This window comes from Myotis nattereri, assembly GCF_964212035.1.
Source record: "Myotis nattereri genome assembly, chromosome: 9".
Lineage (NCBI taxonomy): Eukaryota > Metazoa > Chordata > Mammalia > Chiroptera > Vespertilionidae > Myotis > Myotis nattereri.
The window spans coordinates 221,797-237,626 of record NC_138084.1 but is presented as its reverse complement, the minus strand read 5'-3'; the positions used below and the strand labels follow the sequence as shown (position 1 = coordinate 237,626).

The following is a 15,830-nucleotide window of genomic DNA, read 5'->3' as shown; positions in this document are numbered from 1 at the left end:
AGACAGCCAGATATGCCCTGGAGCCCTCCTGTGGTCCCTCCCGGCCTCTAAAATATTTCTTCTAATTAATTTCCGTTTAATGTGCATGAATCATCATTGAGGTTTCTGTCTCTCTTTCCCTCTCCCTTCCTCTCTGAAATCAACAAAAATATATTTTTAAAAAAGCAATGTCTCCAGACATTACCATCTGTCCTTGGGAGACAGAATCTCTCTCTCTCTCTCTCACACACACACACACACACACACACACACACACACACACACACGCCCAGACCGCTGTCCTGGAGCCGCTAGCTCACCTGGGCTTACAAATCGACAATTTCCCAAATCTGGCCTTTCCGCAGCATTTATTTCTAAGAATCCTCCTCAGCGCCCCACAGCACAAATCCGGAACAAGGGGAAATGCTGACTCAAACGCGTATGTATCTCACCAAGAACTTGTGAATTCAGACGTTTGTCCAAATATAGCTCCTGTGTGTAGTCCTTTGCTACGGCCGTGCAGCACTGACCAGAGGCTGGAAGGCATTGCTGGCGTCCAGCAGCGTTCGGTGTGACTCAGCCGGTCCTCTGCCCGCCACCCAGGCTGAGCTCAGGGGATTTGGGCAGGGTCCTCATCGGGACGCCCCACGCCCCAGGGGGTCCGGGCAGGGCGTTGGCAGAATTCATTTCCACACAGTTGCAGCGTCCTGGTCTGATGTCTGCAGAGAAGGGCCTGCCTGAAGGTCACCTCTACCAGGAAGCCCTCCTGGACTCACTCAACATCCACAGGTGAGGGGGCGGCACACCACCTTCATTTTTGCCGTCTCTCTTTTTTTTCCTTCTTTCTTTTTAAAATTTTTATTGATGTCAGAGAAGAAGGGAGAGGGAGAGAGAGAAAGAAACATCAGTGATGAGAGAGAATCGGGGATCGGCTGTCTCCTGCACGCCCCCCACTGGGGATCGAGCCTGCAACCCAGGCCTGCGCCCTTGACTGGAATCGAACCGTGACCTCCTGGTTCCTAGGTCAACGCTCAACCACTGAGCCGCGCCAGCCAGCTGCCCTCGTCTCTTAGTGAGAAGTGAGTCACAGGCGCCACCCACACCCAAGGGGAGGATGCGGGTTGGGTACCAGGTGACTCTCGGGGGCACTTGAGGGTGCGTTCGCCACGGGGCGTGTCAGGCCGGCACAGTAGTTATCCCAACCGGCGACCACTGGGGGCGTGAGCCAGGCCGCTGGCTCCAGAGCCTCGCTCACACCCGTCCGCTGCCCTGTTCCTCACCATCAGCGGATTCTGTTCAAATCCCACGTTCTGTTGTTAAATCGTGGGTCTCTCTGAACGATTTCACGTGGGGTACGAGATAACTCATCTCCCGGCTGTGAATTAATTTGACATTTTCCTCCTCACTCCCCTCCCGGGGAATGCCACCCGCACTCAGCCCGCCGGCTCTTCCGGCTCCGTTCCCAGGGAACTGATTTATTCCCGTGGCTTTGAATGCCAGATACGCGGCCCCCACATCCTGACCGCCCCCACCCCGACCTGCTCTGCCCTCACAGGTGCCCCTCTGCCCTCAGATGTCCAGCTCTGCCAGGGGCAGCCCTGGCCCCTCCCTTTCCTCACAGCCACACCGAATCTGCCAGCAGACTGTGTGGTAGGTTCTCACTCAAAGCACAAATGTGCCGGCCGGCGCGGCTCAGAGGTTGAGCGCTGATCTAGGAACCAGGAGGTCACGGTTCGATTCCTGGTCAGGGCACAGGCCCGGGTTGTGGGCTCCATCCCCAGTGTGAGGAGTGCAGGAGGCAGCCGATCCATGATGCTCTCTCATCCTTGATGTTTCTATCTCCCTTCCTCTCTGAAATCAATAAAAATATATTTATAAAAAAAACACACCAAAAAACAACCCTGCAAATGTGTCCAGAGTTTGCTGGCTCCCTCGACGAGCTGTCTACCCCGTGAGTCCCCCCAGGTGTCCAGGGAGAGGGTCTCACCACTGGCCTCTGAGGCCGAGATCGGGGTCACGGGGCCCCTGGGAAGCCCGGGTCTGTGCTGCGTGATGTCGCAGAGACAACAGGGTCTCCTGGCTCCTCTCCTAGGGCCGCCGCTGGGAGCCCCTACACAAGCCGTGCCGCTGCCGACTCACCCAGGCCCACGGCCGCCACACTCCTCTTCCCTTAGGCTGAGGAGGTGCGGGGGGCGGGGGTGGGGGGTGAGCCACGCAGGATGCATCGAGGTGGATGTGGGCCCCAGGCCCCGCTGGGATCCGTGCCTCCTGCTCCAACACGTGCCGTCCACCTGCCCCGTCTCCTCCGTGAGAGCCCATCTCCTGCGCTCGCTCCCCGTAAATCTCCGAGGCCCGGAGGCAGAGCCAGGCAGATGCCGGGTCTTTGTTCTCAGAAGAGTTGTGGCCAGAACTTCAAAACGTCCTAAGGAAGTGAGAGCAGGAAGAGAAACATCTGGGAGACGGCTGCTTCCCCGACACCCCTCCATCCCGAAACCAGCGGGGAACATGGGGAATAAAACACATTGCGTGACATCAGGCAGCAGGGCGGGGGTCCCTGGGGCGGGGGGTGGGGGGGTGCACCCATCTGCCTGGAGAGGGTTTCCAGGCGCAGATGGCGCCTGACAGTCGGCTGAGCTTAGCCGACCTCGGGCCCCAGGGAGGTCACACGCTGGGGGCCACACCGTGGAGGTCACATGGTGGGTCCCGGGGCGGGCAGAGCCGCTGGGAGAGCCCCAGGCACCGTGAAGATCCCTCGCAAGTTTTCAGCTGCTGGGATGGGTGAATGCACGGGAAAGCCACCCTGAGATGGGGACAGACGCCTGACAGAGCCGACGGAGCAAAACTCAGAGCTCCCAGCACTGGGAACGCTCGGCGCTCAACCCAACGGAGGGAACCTCGGAGCTCACAGGGGCTGGGCAGAGTCCCCAGGACGGCCTGGCCTCCTCGGAGGGAAAGATCAGCTCCGGCGAAGGCTGCGCCGCTTCTTAGCAAGGCTCCTCCACTGAGATGCGGGCAGCCCGCCGGCGTGTGAACCCGGAGGTCAGGTTCGATCCGGTCAGGGCACAGGCTCGGGGGGTGGGCTCCATCCGCAGTGTGGGGTGTGCAGGAGGCAGCCGATCCTTGACTCTCTCTCACCACTGATGTTTCTCTCGCTCTCCCTCTCCCTTCCTCCCTGAAATCAATAAAATATATTAAAAAATCAGAGACTGAAAAAAAGAGGTTCTTGGTCACTGAGACCGAGGGGCCCTGGAGCAAGAAGCTGAGAGCAACCGCACCAACCGCACCAGGAAAACACACCTCACTCCTCGGCTCCGGCCACAGGAATCCCCTGGGAGAGCAGCCTGAGCGCCAGGGGAGGGGGCAGTCCGCCGCTGCCCGCATTTCAGCCCCAGCCAAGAAAAAGGGGCCACAGGCTGCACCCCAACAGGCTCCGGGGAGGCCCCCCACCTCAGAGACCGAAGGAACCACACAGGAGGGCGTGAACGTAAACACGCCAGGGCAGGAAGTCCCCCGCGGCCTGCAGTCTCCTCCACACGAGCCAACCTCTACCTTAAGAGAGTCCCCTCCTGTCCTGTGCCTCGACGGTGACCTGCCTTTGAGATGTCAGAGACCCCTCCAGAGCCAGAGCCCGCGGGCCCCTTGGTCGGGGCAGACACAGGACACCAGGGACCAGCTACAGTTCTAAGACCCGAATCCTGCTCTGTTCACCGATGGCCTTGTTCTGATTAAAGAAGGCGCATTCTAACCCGGTGGGAGCTGTGCACCCAGGGACCTGGGAGTCAGCCTCAGAATGTGGACTCTCTCTTCCTGCCCAGTATATGGGCAGGTTAACCCCTTGTTGCCCACACGATGGAGCCCGCCCACATGGCCTGTGACCTGGAACCATCACACCCATCCTTACTCCCTTTGCCGGCTGCCCCAGGAGTCCTCGTCCGGCCCCATGTAAGCAGCTGGCTTGCGGTGGGCGCAGGGCAGCGGTTTGTGGATGGCCTGCTGCCGGCAGGATTGGAACCCAGGCTCACGGATGAGCTCCTGACTGGCCTCAGGTAGTGACAGCGCCCGGACCCCTGCTGGTGTGGTTTCACCCCCCGTTGGTGTCTTGCTCCCTGCACACCTTCCCCAGGTGCAGGAAATGTTAGTAACTCCCCACCCCCGGAAAAGAAGTGCTTCTCGGGTTTGCTCTTGTTTTTGTTAAGCCTCACCCGAGGATATTTTTCCGTTGATTTTTAGAGAGAGGGAAAGCCAGAGAGAAACGTCGATGTGAGAGAAACACATCAATTGGTTGCCTCCTGCAAGCGCCCCTACCAGGCCCCAGGCCGGGGAGGAGCCTGCAACAGAGGTACTAGGTGTACTGGTTAATAATGCGAATTTTTTTCAGTAGATGGAGTTACACATGTCATGATATATATGCGATTTGATATGCATGCTATTTTGTTGTATTGACAGCAAGCTTCAAAACTTCATGTCAAATTTTCTGAAGGTGTTACCATCAGATATTTTTATGCTTAAAAATGTCAAATTTCTAAATGCCAAAAAAAGAGCACTTGCGGGAAGTTTTGATTCATTCCTTTGTTTTGAAGAAAAGTGTTGCTGAAAGTGATCGTATACTTCGGGAAGCTTATGGTGAACATTCTCCATCTCAAGATACTTGTGAGCGCTGGTTTAAACGCTTTAAAGGTGGTGATTTCGATGTGAAAGTCAGAGAACGTCCAGGTCAACCGAGAAAGTGTGAAGACCGACAGTGACAAGCATTATTGGATGAGGATGCGTGTCAAACTCAGAAACAACTCGCAGAAAGATTAAACGTTGCTCAGCAAACCATTTCCGATCGTTTACAAGCAATGGGAACGATTTTAAAGGGAGAAAAATGGGTGCCACATCAACTGGACAAAAGACAAATGCTCTTTTTTTGACATTTAGAAATCCGACATTTTTAAGCGTCAAAATATCTATGATGTTAACACCTTCAGAAAATTTGACATATGAGGTTTTGAAGCTTGTTGTCAATACAACAAAATAGCATATATATCAAATCGCATATACATCAACATATATGTAACTCCATCTATTGAAAAAAAATCCGCATTAACTGGTTCACCTAGCATGTGCCCTTGACCGGAATCGAACCCGGGATCATTCAGCCCACGGGCCGACACTCTATCCACTGAGCCAACCGGCCAGGGCCCTCAGGTTTACTCGTGATCCAGCCCAGAGCTGTCCCGCTGTGCTTTCTCCGCCCCCTTAACCTACCACCACGATTGCAGGTGACCCCCCTCGCGCCTCGGCTTTTATCCTAACTGCAACATAAACTGCAAAACTGCCGTTTTCCGGAGCGTTTCTCAAGCCGCAGTTTGGTCGTCAGTTTGGCTCTAGTGAACACACCGAAATCCTGCAGCTTTGGGTGCTTCTTACCTCGACAGGGGGGGCCTCGCCCTCTGGGTCTGCCCAGAGCTGGTGAGAACGAACGCGGCTGTTGGGCGCTTACATTCGAGCAGGAGGAAGTTCTCAAACCAACTGCCTCGATTCCCACCCTAGGAAATCAGAAAAGAGAAACACAAATCAAATCTACAGTGAGAGGAGGGAAGGAGGGAGGGAGGGAGGGGGGAGGGAGGGAGGGAGGAGGGAGGGAAGGAGGAAGGGAGGGGGGGTGATGTAGGAGTAGAAACCTATGAGGCAGAAGACAGAAAACCAATGAAACTAGTCAGATTTATTCAGAAAGAAACGAGAGAAGATACAAATCATCGACATCAGGAATGAGGCAGGAGTGATCATTGCAGATCCTACAAAAAATGAATAAGAGAAGTCAGCCCAGCCGGGTGGCTCAGGGGTTGACTATGGACCAGGAGGTCATGGTTCAGTTCCCAGTCAGGGCACAGGCCCGGTTGCAGGCTCCATGCCCGGTGTGGGGCGCGCAGGAGGCAGCCGATCGATGGTTCTCTTTCATCACTGAAATTTCTACCACCCTCTCTGAAGTCAATAAAAATATATATCTTTTTTGATAAATGAAGGTTTACAGGCCCAAAGCGGGGCCTACAGATTGAGAAGCTAAGTGGACTGTTGAGGGGAGATCACCTCCCCTCGGGGAAGGCAGGGGTCTTATCGGCTAAGGACCAGACTGGTGGGCGCCGCCCGCCCCTCTCCCTGCCCCTGAGTCACTGCTCCAAAGAGGGGGGCGTCAGAGCCCCCAACCCGTCTATCCAGCTGCCCGGGAGGGGCTGGGTGCCACGGGAGAGCTGGCACTGACGGCCAGCCACAGGCCCACCCCTGGGAACAGGCCCGCGTGGCCGTGGGTGGAGGGTGGGGAGGCTCTGGGGAGACTGATAAGGTCAGTTCCGGGAGCCGAGGCAGAGCAGGTTCTCCCGGGAGTGGAGGCCTCCCCTGGGCTCACGGGCACACCTCTGCACCCCCTCCGAGAGGTCGGGACAGGGTCGCCAGGCCCTGCCCTCTGGGGGCCAGCGATCTGGGCACCCCCTCCCCGTGGCTCTGCAAGGACATCTCTGGGTCGAGGCAGGGCACAGAGCGAGATGGCCCGGCCCGTGCTGTGTGGAGCGAGGTCAGCTGTGGCCGCAGCGGGTGAGGTGAGTGCAGAGGTGTGGGTGGTGCCCTCTCCCCAGGGGCCTCCAGCTGCCAAGGCACAAGCCGTGCCTTTGTTCTGTGGACACTTGCAGGGCCCGGGAGCACTTAGGCAAGGCCACAGCATTGCTCAATCCCCGGACTCACCGAGCCTGCTCGCTCGCAAAACAGGCCACCAGCGACCGGCCGGGTGAGTCCGCAGAGCAATCCGAGCCCACAGGCTGCCTGGCCCGGCAACTCACCCATCCCCAGGGCCCAGCTCACTCAACCAGCCCCACGGCCTCCCCTCCCACAGCCCTGCGAGCCTCCCCAAGTCCAGCACCCACCCATCCTACCCCAGCCCCTCCGCATAGCCCCCCACCGGGTGTTCCCCTCGGGTGCTGGGCTCCGGATGCCTGCCCCTCCCCCGCCTCTCACCCTGCCCACCTGCCCTGGCCTTTGTGCAGGTTCCAGGCCAGGCTCTGGCAGCTGACTCCATCCCTCTCCCTCTTTGGCCTGTCCTGACTTTGCCCAGATGTACAATGTCCTTGGGGACAGCTCTCTCTGCGGTCCAGCCACCGGCACCGCCCACGCCCTGGGTCCCCAACCGAAGTCCTGTCCTCTCCCTAATGTTCTCTGTGTCGAGAACATTACGTTCCGACCCCCAGGCCTGTGCCCATGTGACCTCACAGGGCAAAGGGGGTTTTGCAGATCCGGCTGTGGACCCTGAGAGGCAGGAGGACCCTGGGTGACCCGGTGGGTCCCCTGGAATCACAGGGGTCCCTGGGAAAAGGAGGCAGGTGGGGGGGGGGGGAGTCAGAGGCACGGCAGGGCCATGCGCCCAGGACGCAGCACCCCCAGGAGCTGGAAAGGCAGGAGGTGGGGTCTGCCCTGGAGCCTCCGGAAGGACCGGCCAGCAGCACCTTGGTTCCGGCTGGGCGGCCGATAGCGGACATGTGGCCTCCAGACCACAGGAGGATGACGCCGTGTTGTTTTAGCCACTCCACCTGCGGTCCTTCGTCACGGCAGCCACAGGGCTCTGGCAGGCAGTGCTGTTTGCCCAGTGACTCACTCCTCTTCCTCACCTCCCCGTGCCCACCACTTCCTAGTATGTCGTCACGCCCTCCGTCCCATTCTTCAGGATGATCCAAGTTCAGGTCCATCCCCTTCCACGTGTCACACTGAGGAGACGGACTGCTCGGGGTTGGGGCCCCGTCCTCCTTTCTGTCCATGTCCCTGCGGTAACTGGGCCCTCACCCAGGGCCTGCACACCAACCTCAGCCACCTCCACCCCCAGAGGCCTTCGCCCAGCACTCCTCCCTGAGTACCCCGAACAGTCACCAACACCCCTCTGTTTGGCCACCACCTGCCTGGCTCACAACCCCCACAGCACCTCTCAGGGAAGCCTTTCCTTACCTGCCTGTATTGGTCAGGATTCTCCAGAGAGACAGTGTGCTTATCTGTCTGTCCATTCATCCATCCATCACCCACCCATCCATCTACCCATCATCCATCCCTCTTTCCATCCATCCATCATCCATCCATCCATCCATCTATCCATCCCTCTTTCTATCCATCCCTCTTTCTATCCATCATCCATCCATCCATCCATTCGTCATCCATCACTCTTTCCATCCATTCATCCATCATCCATCCATCTATGCATCCACCCACCCATCCATCCACATCCATCCATCCATCTATCCATCATCTATCCCTCTTTCTATCCATCATCCATCCATTCATACATACATACACCTTCCATCCATCCTTCCACCATCTCTCCATCCATCAACCCACCACCTATACACCTCCTATCCATCTATCTTTCATCTATCCATCCATCTGTCCATCCATCCATCCGTCCATCCATCCATCATCCATCATCCATCATCTAGAGAGATAATTTGAAGGGATTGGCTCACGTGACTGTGGGTCCTGCTGGCTAGAGCCCCAGGAAGCTGAAGTTGCAGCTCCAGTCAGAAGGCGTCTGGAGGTAGAATTCCTTCGCCCTCGCGGATCTCAGTCTTTTCTCAAGGCTGCAGCTGACTGGCTGAGGCCCACCCCGCGATGGAGGGCGATCTGCTTCAGTCCAAGCCTGCTGACTGGAACCGTCAATCACATGTGAAGGTCACCTTCACAGAAACACCCAGAACGTTTGACCAAGTAGATGGGCACCACGACCGGCCGAGTTAACGCCCCGTGGCTGCCCCATCCTCCCCTCATCTGCACTCGCCTCGGCACCTCTGTCCTCTGCCACTCAGATCAGGGCGGCCACTGTGCTCGCACCCCCGAGCCTGTCACCAAGTGGCAGGACATGCAGGACACAGGCCCCAAGGGCAGGGCCCGGCTGCACCTCGAGAGCTCTGTGCAGCTCGCCCAACCTCAAACCCAACACCACAATGTGCCCCGGGCCCCAACACCCCCCACGCTTCAGGCCTCGTGGGGCCCCTAAGAGGGGTTCCCTGCGTGCCCGGTTTGTCTCCCCAGTGAGTTGGGGTAGAGGCAGCTATGCGCTCCCGGGCCCCCCACAGCCTGGCCAAGTGTACGTCTGCCTCAGGCATAACCGGGGTTCCCCATGTGGCTGCCAGATCCCCGAACCACTTCCCAAGGGCAGCCATGATGGAGGAAGGCCATGGCTCTGAGCTCAGTCCTTGGCCCTGGGGTGCCTACTCCAGAGGGCTTGTGGGCCACTAGGACCCTGGTCTCCTTTTCATCAGCATCTAGACCAGGGGTGGGCAAACTTTCTGACTCGAGGGCCACAATGGGTTCTTAAACTGGACCGGAGAACCGGAACAAAAGCATGGATGGAGTGTCTGTGTGAACTAATATAAATTCAAAGTAAACATCATTACATAAAAGGGTACGGTCTTTTTCTTTTTTTTTTAGTTTTATTCATTTCAAACGGGCCGGATCCGGCCCGCGGGCTGTAGTTTGCCCACGGCTGGCCTAGACTGAGCCCTGAGATATGGTTCTGTTCTCAAAGCCTCTGAGCTTTGTCTCTATCTTAGCACAATCCACCAGTGTGTGCGTGTGCGTGTGCGTGTGCCTGTGTGTGTGTGGGGGGGGGGGGGCTTGAGGGGGTGGTGACTTCACGGCTCAGCAGGTCCACCCACCGACTGAAGAAAGCAAGTGCCCCTGCAGCACCTGGGCTCCTCTCGATGCCCCAAAAGCACCAGGCCCACCGCAGCTCCCTGCGGGTCGGGAGTCGGCCCCACACTGGGCACAGGACTGGGACGTTGGTGGCTGGGGCTCAGGGGACAAGCCAAGGCCCAGTGGAGAGGACTCGCGGACCGGGCTCCAGCCCTCGTGGGCCCCGGACGCTGTGCCTCGTGCCGTGCCGAGAGTGCACTGAGGTGTAGGGCCAGCAGCCCGGGTGGGAAGCCCTGAGTGACAGCGGGGGGGGGGGGGGGGGCGGGGGCGGCTGACCCTGTGGGGAGAACCGGAGGGCACGAGGCCAAGCCAGGTCCTGCCCGGCAGGGCATCCAGAACGCCCCTCCTGGACCAGCTGAGCCTGACATTCCCCCTGCTCCCCCCTGTGCCCGTCACCCTCCCCCTGCCCTAACAGTGCCAGCCACTCTCAGTCCACCCTCCCCCACCAACTCAGGCCCCGTCCAAGGCAGCTGACCCGAAGCTAATTCCCTCAATGGCCTCCTCCACAGCAGAACTAATGTTCTGGGCCTGTGGCTGGGGCCCCAGGGAGCTGCACCCCCACTTCCTCCTGGCTCCGAGGGCTTAAGTGGGGTGACTCAAGCCCAATTGGAGGGCAGGGCAGGGAGGGCAGCCCAGCAGTCATGACTCAGCTTCTTAGCCGTTCCCCCACCCACCTCCTGGGAGGACCTGTCACGACGACTTCCCACCGGCACCCAGAGCAGCCCCGGCCCAGGCCGCCCTGCAGCCCAGCCCCCTGTGCACCCACAAACCTTTCCTCTCCTCGGGGCACCAGGAAACCAGGAAACCACAGGCTCAGAGCTGCAGCTGAGGGCGTGGCCAGCACACTCTCCTCCCAGGCTGCTGGGGGTCTCAGGGCCTCTGGGTGACACCAGGCCCAGGACAGGGGCCCAGGGCAGAGAAGAGACTGCCACCACTTAGGACCCCTTCCCTCCTCCCTGAGGGACAGAGGCGAGAGAAGGGCCAGCAGCCGCAGCCCCAGCTCCGCGTCCACCGTGTGTGCTGGGGTTTGGTCCTTCTCAAAGCCTGTCGCCTCCAGTTGTGTGAATCTGATGAATGATTAACGAATGATTAACCTCGCTACCGTGCTGGGGGCGAAGCTCCGGCGCCTTCCGTCTGGGGCTATGGTCAGCGCTGCTGCGTGCACATCCTGGTACCTGCCCCGGTGATGGGGACACTGCGCTGGGGGTGTCTGTCCCTCGAAGAGGTGCCGCCGGCCGGGGCAGCTCGGGACCAGCTTTCGCGGACGGGGCACGCGGCTCCCAAAGTGCCTGTGCCGATTCGCCGTCCAGCCGGCCGCTCGCTCCATCGCTCCGTCCCGACCACGCGGCTTCCCAGCGTCTCCAGCAGCGTCCTGGCGGGTGTGCCGGGCGAGCAGCTCCCGGCTGCCCCTCCTGAGGACGAACGCAGACACCACCTCCACACGCTGCCGGGCGCCTGGCTTCCCCTGCCCGTTGCTTTTTTGTGTTTTTCTTTTTCTATCGGGTTGTCTATCTGTTATCAGCCTGTGGTTCTTTACTTTACACACTGTTGCTGGTCAGATACCTGACGCGTGCTCTCCATCCGTAGCTCGCCTTTCACTCTCCGATCGCGCTGTTTTCTGAGGGACAGGAGTCAGTCGTGTTAGCACAGTCCAGCTCCTCATTTCCCCCAGAAGAGGTGGGTGCTGCTTCCCCTGACGGCAGACTTCATAGTTTACACGTGCAGAGAAGCTGGCGGACAGCACGGTCCCCTGGACCCACCCGCACACACGCAGGGTCTCCTGCTGTTAGCATCTCCTGGCTGAGGGCCATTTGTTACAACCGACCAGCCAGTGTCCACATCGCTACCAACCAAAGTGCAGGTTTCCCGAAGTTCTTTCTTCAGGTGCATCTTGTGGGTTTCGGGGAATCTCTAACATCACGTGTCCCTCATTCTGGCCGCACTCAGAGCTGTCTCACTGCCCCAGAAATGCTCTGTGCACCACCTGCCCCCTGCCCCCCGCACCACGACCAGCGCTGTCACGTCCCCACACCTGCCGTTTCCGGAGTCACAGGTGGAACCACACACGAGGTGGCCTTTGCAGCGCTTTCTTTCGCGTATGAAGCTGCATCTCTGTTTCCTCCGGTCCTTCCGGGACCTGAGAGCTCATTTCTCCGTATCACTGAACAGACCCCACGGCTGGGTGGACCACTATTTGCCCACCACGTGCAGCAGGACAGCGCGGCTGCCTCCAAGTGCCGGCGATGACGACTAAAGCTGCTGCGAACACGCACCTGCAGGTTTCCAGGGGGACCTACGTTTTCTTTCTTTTTAAAATACATTTTTATTGATGTCAGAGAGGAAGGGAGAGGGAGAGATGGAAACATCGATGATGAGAGAGAACCATCCATCGGCTGCCTCCTGCAAGCCCCACACTGGGGATCAGGCCCACAACCCGGGCTTGTGCCCTGACCTCCTGGTTCCTAGGTCGACGCTCAACCCCTGAGCCCCGCCGGCTGGGCTGGACTAAGTTTTCAAGGAGTGTGGTTACTGGATCCTGTGCTGAGACTCTAGTTTTGTAAGAAACCACCAGCCTGCCTTCCAAAGCGCCCCCCTGCCCCCCCCTCACCCCCCGGCCGTGAGTGCGATTCCTGCGCTCCGCCCGCCAGCGCGTTCTCACTGTTTGGATCCGGGCCTGCTGGTGGGTGTGCAGCGCTGGCTCACTGTTGTTCGAGGCTCACTCCCACACGACACAGGTGTCTCTTCATAGGCACACGTCCCTGGCACCTCCTCGTCCCTGGCCTGTGGACTGAGGTCTTTGCCCATTTCGGTCAGTTGTGCACGTCCTCATGGCTGAGTTCTAGGAGGGCCTGGCACGTTGCCGACAAGTCCTGATCAGGCCCTCGTTCCCCACGGGGCTTGTCTGTCGTTTTTACAGGCACCTGGGTGCCCTTGGCGGCTTCCTGTTTAAACAGCACATCTGTGCGGATGGCGAGACCACACAGAGGGTCCCCTTGGCCCTTTCCCCTCAAGGAGTCACCGTTGGCACTTCTCTCTCTAACCCGCCTGGGCCTGAGAGTGTGTGTGTGGGAGGGAGGACGAGACGCTTCCATCCAGCTGCACACGTACTGAGACCCCCCTCAGGTTAGGGGGAGACCCTTCTGCTCCACCTCCCCGTCTGCTATCTGTCCGCGCACCAGCTCCCCACTGTCCACGCTACTGGCCCCTCGTAGGAGCCGCTCTCCTAGACTTCACCCCGCCAGGTCCGGGCTGCTCTCCGCAGGGCCAGACGGTACACGCCGGGGTGAGTGCAGAGCCCCTTTTCCAGGGACTGCTCCCAGCACCCCATGTCCCAGCGGCCACCCCTCCTTGAGCCGCTCTTCGCGGGGCCCCGGCACTCCTCTCCTGGCCTCTTGTCCTTGCTGCTCCGCTCCGTCCCCCACCATCTTTCACCTCCTAAGGTCGGGAGGCCCTGGGCCTCCTCTAGTCTCTGCTCCAGCCCTGGGTTGCGTCCAGTCTCATCACTGAGCTACTGCTGACCGTTGAGGAGGGCACATCAGATTTGAGTCCTGGGGGGTCCTTGAAGGCTGGGGTTCCTCAGTGTGCTGAGGGGGTGCAGTCCCTTGCCCCATGCTCCGGGGTCAAAGTGCATGGAGTGGCACCTCCTGACAAGAGGGCTGGGTCTGCCCTGGAGCCCACGTGCTGCTGGGAGTGGAAACCCCAGGGCACCGAGGAGCGTGGCCTAGTGTCCCCAAGGCAGAGAGACGGTGGCCCTGGGCATCGAGGGGCCCTGTCCTGCCATCTCTGCCTGGCTCTGTCCCCTCCTCTCCCAGTTCCAACAGCTGCTGCCCCTCAACAGCCACTGCAGGTCCCCTGGGCGTCGTCTCCATGGCACACCCCAAAACTGAGCTGGGCCTCCTCCCAGGCCCTCCTCCCGCACGTCCGTCTCAGCCAATGGCAGCCATCGTCTGGCTATCCTAGACAGACCCCTTCTGAGTATGGACCGTTCCATCGCCCTCCATTTCTCCCGTTGGCGGAAACCCTACTGGCCCTGCCCCCAAAGTGTGCCCCAAAGCTGACCGCTCCACACAGCCTCCTCGCCCGGCCAGCCTCAGCCAGGCCCCCAGCCCCCCAGCCCGCTCCCGCTCCCTCCTGCACCCAGCACAGCGTCCAGTGATGCTGCCCAGGCCCCTCCCTCTCAGAGACAAGCCAGGGCCCTGCGCGGGCTCCTCTCTGACCTCTACGTGCAGCTCTTCCCCTCTGCCTGTGCTCTGCTCAGCTGACTGCTCCCCACCAGCGGGCCCCATCTCCGGCCTCAAGTGTTGACCCATCACCTCCTCAGGCTGCTCACATGAGGCTTCTCCATTGCAACACCCTCCTTCCTGTCGCCCGTGGCCCTGTCCGGCCCCGTCTCCCCGCAAAGCCCTGTCTCCTTCCAGGAGCCCCGTGGTGTCTGGTGCCGGTCTGGAGGGTGACCGCCATGAGGGAGGGAGTCCCCATGTGGGTCCCATGACTTCCCAGCGCCCAGAGCACGTGGTGGGTGCTGGACTAGTAAGTGTGGGAGGGATGGCTACCCAGGGTCCAAGGGGAGGTCAAGAGACATGGCTTCCAACCCCATTCTGTCCCCTGACTCACCCAGCAGGCCCCCCTGGAGTCCCTAGACCCTGGCCTGCACCCACTAGAAACCAGAGACCAAGAGTCATGCCCTGGGTGCCCTGCAGGACCTTCAGGCCCCACACCTGCCCAGCTGACCTGGGCGCCTTGTCCCCACCAGGCCCGCCAGGCCCCTGGGCCAGTATTGCCGAGCATGTCAGGGGTCAGAGAGGCCCTGGGCTTTGCTGGGCCCGTGGCCTTTGGCCTGAGGGACGCCTCTTTCTGGGCCTGCTCCACCCTGGGCAGGGCACCAGGGGAGGGCCCTCTGGGACCCTCTGGCCAATCACACCAGGGAGGGACCCCGAGCACCCCTTTGTCCCTCCACCACGTGCCAGGCTGTGCTCTGGGTGCTGAGGGACCCTGGGAACAGCGTGGAGAGAGGGGCGCTCTGTCCTGAAGGGACTGACAGGTGTCAGGGGGAGGGGGCTCCCCAGCCTTTGGGTCACCAGAGGTCCCTTCTCAGCTCTGTCCTAGGGAAAGCCCAGAATCTCAGCCTGGCTGGCAGCAGCCCCAGCCAGACACCCCAGCCAGACACGACCGGCTGCACCCCCTCCCCCCCAAGGTGCCTGGCCGCCCACACCCTCCAGTGGCCTTGCGGCCTCCGGGCCAGTGGTCATATCCGAGCACATCCCCCCACTGCTTTCCCTTCTGGACATGACCTCCAAGATGTCCTGCCCGAACTCCTTACCTCCTCGAGGTGAAGGCCGGTCCCTCCTCGGGCAGAGAACCCAGTTCCAGACCCCAAATGGGGCAGGAGGGGTGCGCAGTGAGGGTCTGTGGGCAGCGGTCACGTGGCCGCAGCGGAGGGCTCGCTCCCCCAGGCCCTGCGACCTGAGTCCTCATTAGACCTGAGGCCTAGCGAGGCCGTGGGAGGGCGGCCCGGGGGTCCCGGAGGAGGGGGGCTCAGGTGGGGGTCCCGGAGGAGGGGGTCCCGGAGAAGGGGGGCCCGGAGGAGGGGGGCTCAGGTGGGGGTCCCGGAGGAGGGCGGGCGGGGGTCCCGGAGGAGGGCGGCTCAGGTCGGGGCCAGGGCCAGGCCTGGCGTTGCTCTGGGAGACGGTAGGTGCGGAGCGGGTGGGGGCGGGTCGTGGACGCTTGCACGGCGGGGCTGAGGGTGGCTGGGGCTCCCCGCGAGGGTCCCTGGAGATTCCCAGGGCAAAGGGGGTGCAGGGGGGACAGGGCGCCCGAGGAGGGCGCAGGAGCAGGGGGTGCAGCGGGCGGGGGGCCAGGCGCCCTGGGGAGGGGGTGCGGGGGGGGGGGCCTCATTGCAGCACCGCCCGCGGGCCGGGGGGGAGGAGCCGAGACTTGGGGTCCCGCCCGCTGGAGGCGACCAGGGCATCCGGCCAGGACCCTTCGGCTCAGGCCCGTGGCCGTCTGTGCGCCCAGGACACGCACGCCCCCGCCGGTGGGTCCCCGCGATCCGGGAGCGAGGGTCGCGCCCCACGGGGACGCGGGGGGCGGGGAGCTCGCTGCAGGCCCGCGGGGTGTCCCGGGAGCCCCGCCCCGCCCCGCCCCGC

General features: G+C 60.8%; 1 long non-coding RNA gene across 4 annotated transcripts; it reads right to left on the bottom strand.

The window, feature by feature from the left end:
• Positions 1-331: 331 nt before the first annotated feature.
• On the bottom strand, positions 332-15,813 carry LOC308524825. Of its 4 annotated transcripts, none has more exons than XR_013996426.1 (5): positions 15,005-15,813; positions 8,457-8,636; positions 5,392-5,510; positions 2,119-2,401; positions 332-820 (listed from the first exon to the last, which is right to left on the bottom strand). It is a non-coding gene; the product is annotated as an uncharacterized lncRNA (long non-coding RNA). The 4 variants fall into 4 exon arrangements; XR_013996427.1 differs by having other exon boundaries at positions 8,457-8,666; positions 15,005-15,641; XR_013996428.1 differs by lacking the exon at positions 15,005-15,813 and adding an exon at positions 10,455-12,995.
• Between the last annotated feature and the right edge of the window lie 17 nt (positions 15,814-15,830).